We start from the raw sequence: 12426 nt of genomic DNA on the forward strand, positions 1-12426 counted from the left end.
AAGACTTTGAATTGGCCTTCTCTAACATCTACCTCACTGATAAACCGCTGGAGTGCACGAAGGACCTGATCCTACAGATCCAAAACTACAGGATGCCCTTAACACAGAGCAACAACAGTATATCCAAGAAGAGTCCCAGTACCACTCCGGGGCATATACCCAGAGGATTCCCCAGCATGTAATAAGGATACATGCTCCACTATGTTCATAGCAGCCCTATTTATAATAGCCAGAAACTGGAAAGAACCCAGATATCCCTCAACAGAGGAATGGATACAGAAAATGTGGTATATATACACAATGGAGTACTATTCAGAGATTAGAAACAACAAATTCATGAAATTCTAAAACAAATGGGATGGAACTGGAGAATATCATCGTAAGTGCAGTAACCTAGTCTCAAAAGAACACTCATGCATTCACTGATAAGCAAATATTAGCCTAGAAGCTTGGAATACCCAAGACACAATTCACATATCAAATGATGCCCAAGAAGAAGGAAGGAGAGGCCTCTGGTCCTGGAAAGGCTCAGTGCAGCAGTATCAGAACAGGGAAGTGGGAAGGGGTGGATTGGGGAACAGGGGAGGGAAGAGGGCTTATGGGACTTTCGGGGAGGGGGATTCAGGAAAGGGAAAATCACTTGAAATGTAAATAAAGAATATATAGAATTTAAAAAAACAAAAACAAAAACAACAAAAAAAGAGGAATACAGTGAGTTCCAGTATTGATAGAGTAGCAGAAGCCAGAGGCTCCCTACCAGACCAATGAATCATTACAATGAACATTTGCAAGTGAGGAAGTGTGGACAAACGGGCTATATTATGGGGCACAATGACACAATAATTGCTTCCACAATGAGATTTTTTTTCCTTCTCTGTTGGAGAAGAGGTTGCAAGGGTATGAGAGGAGGGGAGAAGAGTGAGATAGGGGTGTATGATGTTAAATTCAAATGAACCAATTGGAAGTTAAAAAAAAAAGGAAATGGGAAATGATTCGAATTCCAAGAAAAAATTAAATATGGTCCTTTCTTCAGATGAATGAACAAGTCTATTATAGTACCACAGTTTAGTCATAAACTCAGTCATTAGTGTAGATAACAGGAGCCATTCAATCTGCAAGATGAAGCAAAGAGGATGAAAAACAAAAGACCAATGCACATGCTCAGAGACATTCACTACGGATTCACAGATCAAAGCAGATAGGAAGAGACTCTTGAGTGACATGGGGCTCTATGTGCTTGGAATACGTTCTCCCTTATGCAGCACCTTAACTTGGCACTGGGTGTGCAGAGTTGACTTCTGATGATAGGGCCAACATCTCCCTTTACCCTTTAGCTGGAAGTTTGCTATCTTATTTCTGGCGACTTTCGCTGTGTCCTTGCTCTCTACCTTTGTCCTTGATGGCTTGGGGCTGGAGGAGCAGAAGAGAAATGTATGATGTTTTGGTGGATCCATCTGGAAAGACAGATGCACATCCCTTCCCAATTTTCTTCTGGAGCAGTAAAAATTGGGCATGTTAATGCATCAGCTTGCATATTTACCTCTGTAATAAAACCAGGGAGGTTAAAGTATTCATGAGTCTAAGTCTGTTTCTGGAAACAAGCCTACAACATAATTAGCATCTGAAACTCTATTTAAGTTTTTTATATGAATTTGAGTTTCTGAATTAGCCATAATGGATGAATGAAAACAGCCAGTTCCACCTGTTGGACTGAGGGAAAAATAGTAGATTGATGAACATCTGAACCATGAATTCCCTCCTATTCTATTAGATGAGCCATCAAAAAAAGTATCTGTGTAATGAAAGAAGGCTGGATAATTTTTATAAACATAAATTAAATTCATATGAGACAGTCTCAAAGCTTTATCAGGTAGATAATGATTTCCTATTCTTCCATAGTAATCTACAAATGAAATTTGAAAATCTGTATTGTTCTGTAACACATTTAAGAACTGATTGTTGGTTAAGAGATATATGATAATAATAAAAAAGAGTTATATAATACAGCAAGGATCAAATCTATATACTTGTTGACATTGGGTGCCCCCTCAATTATTGAGCAAGAAGAGTAAAGGTAAGCAGGTAATCAGTATTTTCTGGCTTTTATTGATTCTTCTTTTGTGCTATAATACTTATAGGAGACACTTGAAAATACGTATATTTAAAGGCAGTGAAAGATCCACATGGTACACAAATGCTTCTTTTAGGCTGTATTCAGATTACCGTGGTTTTTTTCTTGAATCTCAAGATAATTTGTGATACTGTTTAATGCCATAATCTTCTAGTTATTTAAATAGATCACTTAGTTCATAGGAAATATCAAGCACAGCTCAGGAGACCAAGAAGGAATTGGGAAACAAATTCCTTTTCCCTTTTCTGCCCTAGCTTGCCTGGGATATAAAGTTAGCTTTGTCATATGCCGTCTCCTAAGTTTTCACCACAAAAGTGGAAAGAATTCAAGATCAGATTGATTATCAAATTCCTCACCCCATGCTTCACGGACCTTTCAGAAAGTGGAGAACATGTATTTCATAAGGCTCCAGTAAGGGAAGAAGAGAACAGTCATCAGCATTATTAATCGCACTGTGTTTCCTTTTGCTTTTGACTGACCAGGAAAAAGAAATCTCCTTTCTTTCCCGCTTTACAAACTTTAAGGTTTGACTATCCAGTTTACATTCATTCCAGGAATTAGTCATCTCTTCCTCGTGATTATTATCCTCATCTTCCTTAAGCATTTTGATAACTTTGAATTAATGTCCAACTGACCCAAAATTGAACAGGGATCCTTTCCCCTTGTTTATATGCCTTTTACATATTCTTTGAGACTCTGTCCCCTACTCCTTCAGCTTTGTTCTGGAAACCAGGGATTATAATCATAAACAACTTGAAAGCGGTTTAATAGTTGTGATTTGAATCCTTGTGCTCTTTCCCCCCTTTAAAATGTGGTGCACAATATCAACATAAGTCAGAGCGTGTTGTGGTTCTTGTCTTGTTCTCACCCTTTCCTTTTGTGAGGATCCGTATTCTCTTTTATATTGTAGCCTTCTTCAAATATCCATTCGGGTGCCACCTGATTACCACTCTAGAGGTGGTGGGACCTGGGAGAGTGGAGTCACTGAACGAGGCAGACCAAAGTCTCATGCAGTAGCCAACTTTATTCAGAACATCAGACAATCTTTACTCTGAGCATTAAGAGGAGTCACATGAGTAAAGGGTACAGTCACAAGGAGAAGCTGCTCATGGTGGATAAGCCACAGGTGGCAAGACCATATTTTCCATAGAGGTATATAAACAAAAATAGCCATTTGTAACAAATAATCTGAAGTAAACTCACTCCTATCCGCCACACCTGGGAGAGGCATGAAAGCATAGTCCAAAAACAAGTCTGTGATTTTAAAGAAACTGAGGTCATAAGACTTTTGTCTTGTTTTCTTAATTTTCTCACAAGTACTTAGAATTAATTCTACTTGTTGTGAATGGGCCTGGTGCCGTTTGTATTTTGATGTTAATTCCTGGGAGGGGCTTCAGACAAGAATGAGTCATGCACTCAGGTGACTTCTTGTGAACCAGTCTCTTAATGAATAAAGGAACCAATTACTGGGTGAGTAGGAGCAACTTCTGGTTTGGGTGGAGGAAGAGAAGGAGGAGGAGAGTTAGACCTTTTGGAAAAGAATAGCATGAGGACAAGATGTAGCTATGATTGTCTCCCAGTTTCAATGGTGGATTCACCACCAGAGGATTTAGGTTTAGTAAGGCTTGCAAGATTAGGATTTTACTTTCTATGCCCAGCGATTGAGTTTCTATCATTTCTGAACTAAGTTTGTGTTGTGTTTTCCTTCACACCACCATTCATCCGGGCTCAAGAGAGAAAGGTCCTGCAGCAAAGAATGGGTTTGCCTGGGGTGCACCACAAAGGCCATGGGGGATTTGAAGCAAGGGGTTAGCATGGTAGCCACCTGACAGTAGGAACCAAAGAGCTGGGTAGTGAGATTGTGAAGTTCTGAGTCAGAGTCTCCATGAGATAAAAACAGGTTGGCCATTGACTGCCAGTGCATGGCCGGCCAGGCTGCTGGGGCAGAGGTACAAGTGTGAGAAGATGCTGGTTTCATTTTTTTATTTCCCGCAACACTACTCACATGGCTCCACACATGGACAGTGTTCCAACACACTGCTTTGCCTATTTTTTTTTAATTACTTTAATATTACTTAAAACTTAGAAGACTGAGAAAAGTGATATTTAGAAATTATGTTCTATGTTCCTGTCCTGGTTAAGTTTGAGTCGTCTAGTCAGCAAATGGAACACAACTGAGAAAATGTCTCCAGAAGACTGGCCTGTAGGTAAGCCTGCTCCTGTGCTTATATTTTATTTATCATTTTATTCCACACTTTCTAAATGTATTTTTGATTTTTTTTTACATTTTTTTATTCGATATAATTTATTTACATTTCAAATGATTTCCCTTTTCTAGCCCCCCCCCCACTCCCCGAAAGTCCCATAAGCCCCCTTCTCTTCCCCTGTCCTCCCACCCACCCCTTCCCACTTCCCCATTCTGGTTTTGCCGAATACTGTTTGACTGAGTCTTTCCAGAACCAGGGGCCACTCCTCCTTTCTTCTTGTACCTCATTTGATGTGTGGATTATGTTTTGGGTATTCCAGTTTTCTAGGTTAATATCCACTTATTAGTGAGTGCATACCATGATTCACCTTTTGAGTCTGGGTTACCTCACTTAGTATGATATTCTCTAGCTCCACCCATTTGCCTAAGAATTTCATGAATTCATTGTTTCTAATGGCTGAATAGTACTCCATTGTGTAGAAATACCACATTTTTTGCATCCACTCTTCTGTTGAGGGATATCTGGGTTCTTTCCAGCATCTGGCAATTATAAATAGGGCTGCTATGAACATAGTAGAGCATGTATCCTTATTACATGGTGGGGAGTATTCTGGGTATATGCCCAGGAGTGGTATAGCAGGATCTTCTGGAAGTGAGGTGCCCAGTTTTTGGAGGAACCGCCAGACTGCTTTCCAGAGTGGTTGTACCAATTTGCAACCCCACCAGCAGTGGAGGAGTGTTCCTCTTTCTCCATACCCTCTCCAACACCTGCTGTCTCCTGAATTTTTAATCTTAGCCATTCTGACTGGTGTAAGATGAAATCTTAGGGTTGTTTTGATTTGCATTTCCCTAATGACTAATGAAGTTGAGCATTTTTTAAGATGCTTCTCCGCCATCCGAAGTTCTTCAGGTGAGAATTCTTTGTTTAACTCTGTACCCCATTTTTTAATAGGGTTGTTTGGTTTTCTGGAGTCTAACTTCTTGAGTTCTTTATATATATTGGATATTAGCCCTCTATCTGATGTAGGATTGGTGAAGATCTTTTCCCAATTTGTTGGTTGCCGATTTGTCCTCTTGATGGTGTCCTTTGCCTTACAGAAACTTTGTAATTTTATGAGGTCCCATTTGTCAATTCTTGCTCTTAGAGCATACGCTATTGGTGTTCTGTTCAGAAACTTTCTCCCTGTACCGATGTCCTCAAGGGTCTTCCCCAGTTTCTTTTCTATTAGCTTCAGAGTGTCGGGCTTTATGTGGAGGTCCTTGATCCATTTGGATTTGAGCTTAGTACAAGGAGACAAGGATGGATCAATTTGCATTCTTCTGCATGCTGACCTCCAGTTGAACCAGCACCATTTGTTGAAAAGGCTATCTTTTTTCCATTGGATGTTTTCAGCCTCTTTGTCGAGGATCAAGTGGCCATAGGTGTGTGGGTTCATTTCTGGATCTTCAATCCTGTTCCATTGATCCTCCTGCCTGTCACTGTACCAATACCATGCAGTTTTTAACACTATTGCTCTGTAGTATTGCTTGAGGTCAGGGATACTGATTCCCCCAGATTTTTTTTGTTGCTGAGAATAGTTTTAGCTATCCTGGGTTTTTTGTTGTTCCAGATGAATTTGATAATTGCTCTTTCTAACTCTGTGAAGAATTGAGTTGGGATTTTGATGGGTATTGCATTGAATCTGTATAGTCCTTTAGGCAAAATGGCCATTTTAACTATATTGATTCTACCGATCCATGAGCATGGGAAGTTTTCCCATTTTTTGAGGTCTTCTTCCATTTCCTTCTTCAGAGTCTTGAAGTTCTTGCCATACAGATCTTTCACATGTTTGGTAAGAGTCACCCCAAGATACTTTATACTGTTTGTGGCTATTGTGAAGGGGGTCATTTCCCTAATTTCTTTCTCAGCCTGGTTATCCTTTGAGTATAGGAAGGCCACTGATTTGCTTAAGTTGATTTTTTAACGTGCCACGTTGCTGAAGTTGTTTATCAGCTGTAGGAGCTCTCTAGTGGAGTTCTTTGGGTCACTTAGGTAGACTATCATGTCGTCTGCAAATAATGATAGTTTGACTTCTTCCTTTCCAATTTGTATCCCTTTGACCTCCTTATGTTGTCGAATTGCCCGAGCTAGTACCTCAAGTACAATATTGAAAAGATAAGGAGAAAGGGGGCAGCCTTGTCTGGTCCCTGATTTCAGTGGGATTGCTTCAAGTTTCTCTCCATTTAGTTTGATGCTGGCTACCGGTTTGCTGTATATTGCTTTTACTGTGTTTAGGTATGGGCCTTGAATTCCTGTTCTCTCCAAGACTTTAAGCATGAAAGGATGCTGAATTTTGTCAAATGCTTTTTCAGCATCCAATGAAATGACCATGTGGTTTTGTTCTTTGAGTTTGTTTATGTAGTGGATTGTATTGATGGATTTCCGTATATTGAACCAACCCTGCATTCCCGGGATAAAGCCTACTTGATCATGGTGGATGATCGTTTTGATGTGTTCTTGGATTCGGTTGGCAAGAATTTTATTGTATTTTTGCATCGATGTTCATAAGGGAAATTGGTCTGAAGTTCTCTTTCTTTGTTGGATCTTTTTGTGGCTTTGGTATTAGCGTAATTGTGGCTTCGTAGAAGGAATTGGGTAGTGTTCCTTCTGTTTCTATTTTGTGGAATAGTTTGAAGAGTATTGGTGTTAAGTCTTCTTTGAAGGTCTGGTAGAATTCTGCACTGAAGTCATCTGGTCCTGTGCTTTTTTTGGTTGGAAGACTTTCTATGACTCCTTCTATTTCTTTAGGCATTATGGGACTGTTTAGATGGTCTAGTTGGTCCTGATTTAATTTTGGTATTTGGTATCTGTCAAGGAAATTGTCCATTTCCTCCAGATTCTCCAGTTGTGTTGAGTACAGGCTCTTGTAGTAGGATTTGATGATTTTTTGGATTTCCTCAGTTTCCGTTGTTATCTCTCCCTTTTCATTTCTAAGTTTGTTAATTTGGATACTTTCTCTGTGCCCTTTGGTCAGTCTGGCTAAGGGTTTATCTATCTTGTTGATTTTCTCAAAGAACCAGCTCCTGGTTTTGTTGATTTTTTGTATGGTTCTCTTTGTTTCTACTTGATTGATTTTGGCCCTGAGTTTGATGATTTCCTGCCTTCTACTCCTCCTGGGTGAAATAGCTTCTTTTTGTTCTAGGGCTTTGAGGTGTGTCATTAAGCTGGTAATGTATGCTCTCTCCATTTTCTTTTTGGAGGCACTCAGGGCTATGAGTTTTCCTCTTAGCACTGCTTTCATTGTGTCCCATAGATTTGGGTATGTTGTGTTTTCATTTTCATTGTGTTCTAAAAAGTCTTTAATTTCTTTCTTTATTTCTTCCTTGACCAAGGTATCATTGAGTAGAGTATTGTTCAGTTTCCACGTGTATGTGGGTTTTCTGTTGTTTCTGTTGCTATTGAAGACCACTTTTACTCCATAGTGATCAGATAGGAGGCATGGGATTAGTTCTATCTTCTTATATTTGTTGAGGTCTGTCTTGTGACCAATTATATGGTCGATTTTGGAGAAGGTACCATGAGGTGCTGAGAAAAAGGTATATTCTTTTGTTTTAGGATAGAATGTTCTATATATATCTGTTAAATCTAATTGGTCCAAAGCTTCAATTAGTTTCATTGTGTCCCTGTTTAGTTTCTGTTTTCCTGATCAGTCCATTGAGGAAAGTGCAGTGTTGAAGTCACCCACAATTCTTGTGTTAGGTGCAATGTGTGCTTTTAGTTTTAATAAAGTTTCTTTTACGAAAGAGGGTGCCCTTGCATTTGGGGTATAGATGTTCAGGACTGACAGTTCTTCTTTTTGTATTTTTCCTTTGACCAGCAAGAAGTGTCCCTCAGGGTCTCTTTTGATGACTTTGGGTTGAAAGTCAATTTTATCTGATATTAAAATGGCTACTCCAGCTTGTTTCCTGAGACCATTTGCTTGTAAAATTGTCTTCCAGCCTTTTACTCTAAGGTAGTGTTTGTCTTTGACCCTGAGGTGTGTTTCCTGTAAGCAGCAAAATGTAGGGTCCTGTTTATGTATCCAGTCAGTTAGTCTGTGTCTTTTTATTGGGGCATTAAGTCCATTGATGTTAAGAGATATTAAGGAATAGTGATTGTTACCTCCTATCATTTTTGACGTTATTTTTTAAATTTGAATGCTTAACTTCTTTTGGGTTTGATGAAAGGTTACTATCTTGCTTTTTCCAGGGTGAAGTTTCCCTCCTTGTATTGGTGTTGTCTTCCTATTATCCTTTGTAGGGCTGGGTTTGTGGATAGATATTGGGTAAACTTGGTTTTGTCATGAAATATCTTAGTTTCTCCATCTATGGTGATTGAGAATTTTGCTGGATATAGTAGTTTTGGTTGGCATTTGTGTTCTCTTAGAGTCTGCATGAGATCTGCCCAGGACCTTCTAGCCTTCATAGTCTCAGGTGAAAAGTCTGCTGTGATTCTGATAGGTCTTCCTTTATATGTTACTTGGCCTTTTTCTCTTACTGCCTTTAGTATTCTTTCTTTGTTTAGAACATTTGGTGTTTTGATTATTATGTGACGGGAAGTATTTCTGTTCTGGTCCAGTCTGTTTGGAGTTCTGTAGGCTTCTTGTATATTCATGGGCATCTCTCTCTTTAGGTTAGGGAAGTTTTCTTCCATAATTTTATTGAAGATATTTGCTGGCCCTTTAAGTTGTAAATCTTCACTCTCATCTATGCCTATAATCCTTAGGTTTGGTCTTCTCATTGTGTCCTGGATTTCCTGGATATTTTGGGTTACAAGCTTTTTGCATTTTGCATTTTCTTTAACTGTTGAGTCCATGGTTTCTATGGAATCTTCAGCATCTGAGATTCTTTCTTCTATCTCTTGTATTCTGTTGTTGATATTTGCATCTCTGTCCCCTGATTTCTTCCCAAGGCTTTCTATCTCCAAAGTTGTCTCCCTTTGAGTTTTCTTAGTTGTTTCTACTTCTGATTTTAGATCCTGGATGGTTTTGCTTAGCTCCTTCACTTGCTTGTTTGTGCTTTCCTGTAATTCTTTAAGAGATTTTTGTGTTTCCTCTTTCATGACCTCAGCCTGTTGACCAAAGTTCTCCTGTATTTCTTTAAGAGATTTTTGTGTTTCGTCTTTCATGACCTCAGCCTGTTGACCAAAGTTCTCCTGTATTTCTTTAAGTGTTTTTTGCATTTCCTCCTTGTTGGCTTTTGTATTCTCCTGGATTTCTTTCAATGATTTTTGTGTTTCCCTTGCAAGGGCTTCTAACTTTTGATCCATTTTCTCTTGAATTTCTTTAAGTATGTCCTTCATGTGTTCCTGTACCAGCATCATGACCAGTGATTTTAAATCCAAATCTTGTTTTACTGGTGTGATGGGGTATCCAGGACATGTTGGTAGAGGAGAATTGGGTTCAGATGTTGCCATATTGCCTTGATTTCTGTTAGTGACGTTCCTGCGTTTGCCTTTTGCCATCTAGTTCTCACTGGTGTTAGTTTGTCTTCTCAGTGCTGGACTCACCAGTGCAAGCTGCCCCTTCCCAGTTGGCCTCTGGTGCACAGCGTACCTCCTGCACTGCTTGTAGACAGGGTGCTGCTGCCCAGGCTGTTCAGATCCCAAATCAGGCACCTGAAGGCTCCCGCTGGGGCCCACTGGATTCACTGGAGCACACTGACTTCTCCCAGCTGGCCACCCGGAAGCCCAGCTAGCCTCTTACAGGACTTGGAGATGTGGTGCGGCCGCCCAGGATGATCTGGATCCCGAAGCGGAGAGAGTTGAGCTGAGGGCTTCCGCCTGAGGCCTTGCCCCAGATTGTGTCTGTGGACCAGATGGAGCCCGTGTGCACCCCCAGGGAGTGCCGAAGGTGTATGCTGCTGTGACCTACCCTGTGTTCCGCTCACTCCGCTGGGCAGCCGATTCCCCAACCGGGCTGGCGCACACAAGATTAGCCTGGCTGCCCAGTCCCTGAGTCCAGGCAAAAGCCTGGGAGGCCAAGGTCCGAGCAAAGTTTCCCTAGGGCTATGACTGTTAATTGGGTCTGCCAGGTGACTAGGATGGTGGGCGTGCGTGCCTGCGCTCCCTGAAAGCGCCGGGAGAGTCTGCTGTGCTAACAACCTCCTGGGCGGGTTGACTCACAGATGGCCCACCAAGCCGCCCAGTTCTTGGGGTCAGTCCTGTGCCTTTTGGGGCCTAGACCCCCGCTTTGTTAGCCTCAGGCTATGCCTGTTACAGGTCTGCCCGCCAGAGCTCTCTGTTGTCCTGCAGGCAAAATGGTGGCGCGCGTGCAGGCCTGGGCAAAAAACCTCCTGGCTGGGTTGGCACCCCGATGGCCCCCCGACCAGCCCAGGGCCTGGGTGCAGGCCAACACGCGTCGGGCTCAGACCACCGCGGTGTTGGCCTCGGATTATGTTTGTGTACCTCAGTCTGTCCGATCCTTGGAGTCCGGAACCAAGATGGATGCACCTCTCCTGACTGGTGGGAGGCCGAGTTCTGAAGTGGCTTCCGTGCAGGAAAGGTGCCGCACAACTGCAGCTGCTTGCAGCCCGGCTGGTCAGCGAAGGTCAGTGGTCATGGGCGCAGGGCCTAACTGGACCCTGTGTCGCCTTGGTTCCACTGCTGATGGCCCTTCAGCTGGACCAGCCACTGCTGCACTGTCGCCACCGCCTCCGCCTCCGCCGGAAGTGTTTAACAATTTTTAAAGTTTATGTATTTTACTTTTCAGTTGTGAATATTCCATGGCATGTAGATGGGAATCAGAGGACAGCTTGTGGAGTTGGTTCTGACTTTCCATCATGGTGGGCAGGAGGATCAGATCTCAGGTCATCAGGCTTGTTACTTTCGACCATGAACCAGTATACATATTCAAATAGAGTGGCTGTTTTAGAAATGTCTTTTATCATCATATATTTTTCCAGCCCAGGACCATTCCGAGATCATGGATTATCTTGTTCCTTATTCTAAAGATATTCATATAACCATTCTTTCCTTCCTTCCTCCATGGGTACTTTAGTTTTATCATTAGTGATCTTGACATTACAAATGTACATGCAATATCCTTTAGTTTGAGTTTGCTCAGTGTTGTTAGTTAATCCTTTCTTGAATTAATTATTAGTATGATATTGTGAAATGCTAGCTTTCTCTTTTCTTTTACAGCTAATGATTCATTGTAAAGAAGAATTTATCCCCCATTTTGTTTGTCTGTAGTATTAGGTATTTATATCTCTTGAGGCCCATGGGTTTCATTGTACTTAACAGGTTAAATACTTTCATATATTTTCATTATTAGTTTTGATTTCAAATTGCTCCCTGTATTTGAAATTTAAAAAAGCATTTTGTTATCCACTCAAGGCATGCAACTTGCACTCAAAATGCTCTCACAGGGGAAAAGCAAACACAATAAACTGTGTGCTTACAGCAAGGAAGCTGACTATTAAATACATAAAAATCAAATCATGAAACTGGTAATTTAGAAGATTAGTGGGTATATTGCAATCAGATACAACTCATCAACCTTATGTACTCCTGTTTCATGACTACTGTCATGTTTATTATTATCAATAATTCTGGGGTATTCACATTAGCTTCACCTTATTGTGAATTTTCTATTTCTTCTCTTTAAACATTCTCTTGACCTTAGAGAACAGCCTAGGGTGATGTCAGAAGAATAAATATTTGCATACAATTATTTGGTCAGGAACAAAGCATTATGCAAGGAGTGAGTTCTCTTTATTTTAAGAATGATACTTCAGTATATCATGTTTACTCGACAAAAGTACAATTTTATGTGTCAACTAAAAGTAAGAATAATGGTGGTGGTGTAGCACATGTCTTTAATTCTAGGACTCAGAGGCAGAGGTGGGAAGATCTCTGTAAGTTTGAGGGTAGCCTGGTCTGCAGAGTGAGTTTTAGGGCAGCTAGAGCTACACAGAGAAACTCTGTCTGAATAACCCAGAAACCAAAACCAATAAATAAAAAATGCATTTTATTAATGTATTTAGTATAAAATGCATACATTTGTGGCAATATCTTTTAGGAAACTTTTCTGATTTATGATGAATCATTAAATCAAGTGTGTAAACCTCA

Source organism: Apodemus sylvaticus, chromosome 3 (assembly GCF_947179515.1).
Source record: "Apodemus sylvaticus chromosome 3, mApoSyl1.1, whole genome shotgun sequence".
Taxonomy (NCBI): domain Eukaryota; kingdom Metazoa; phylum Chordata; class Mammalia; order Rodentia; family Muridae; genus Apodemus; species Apodemus sylvaticus.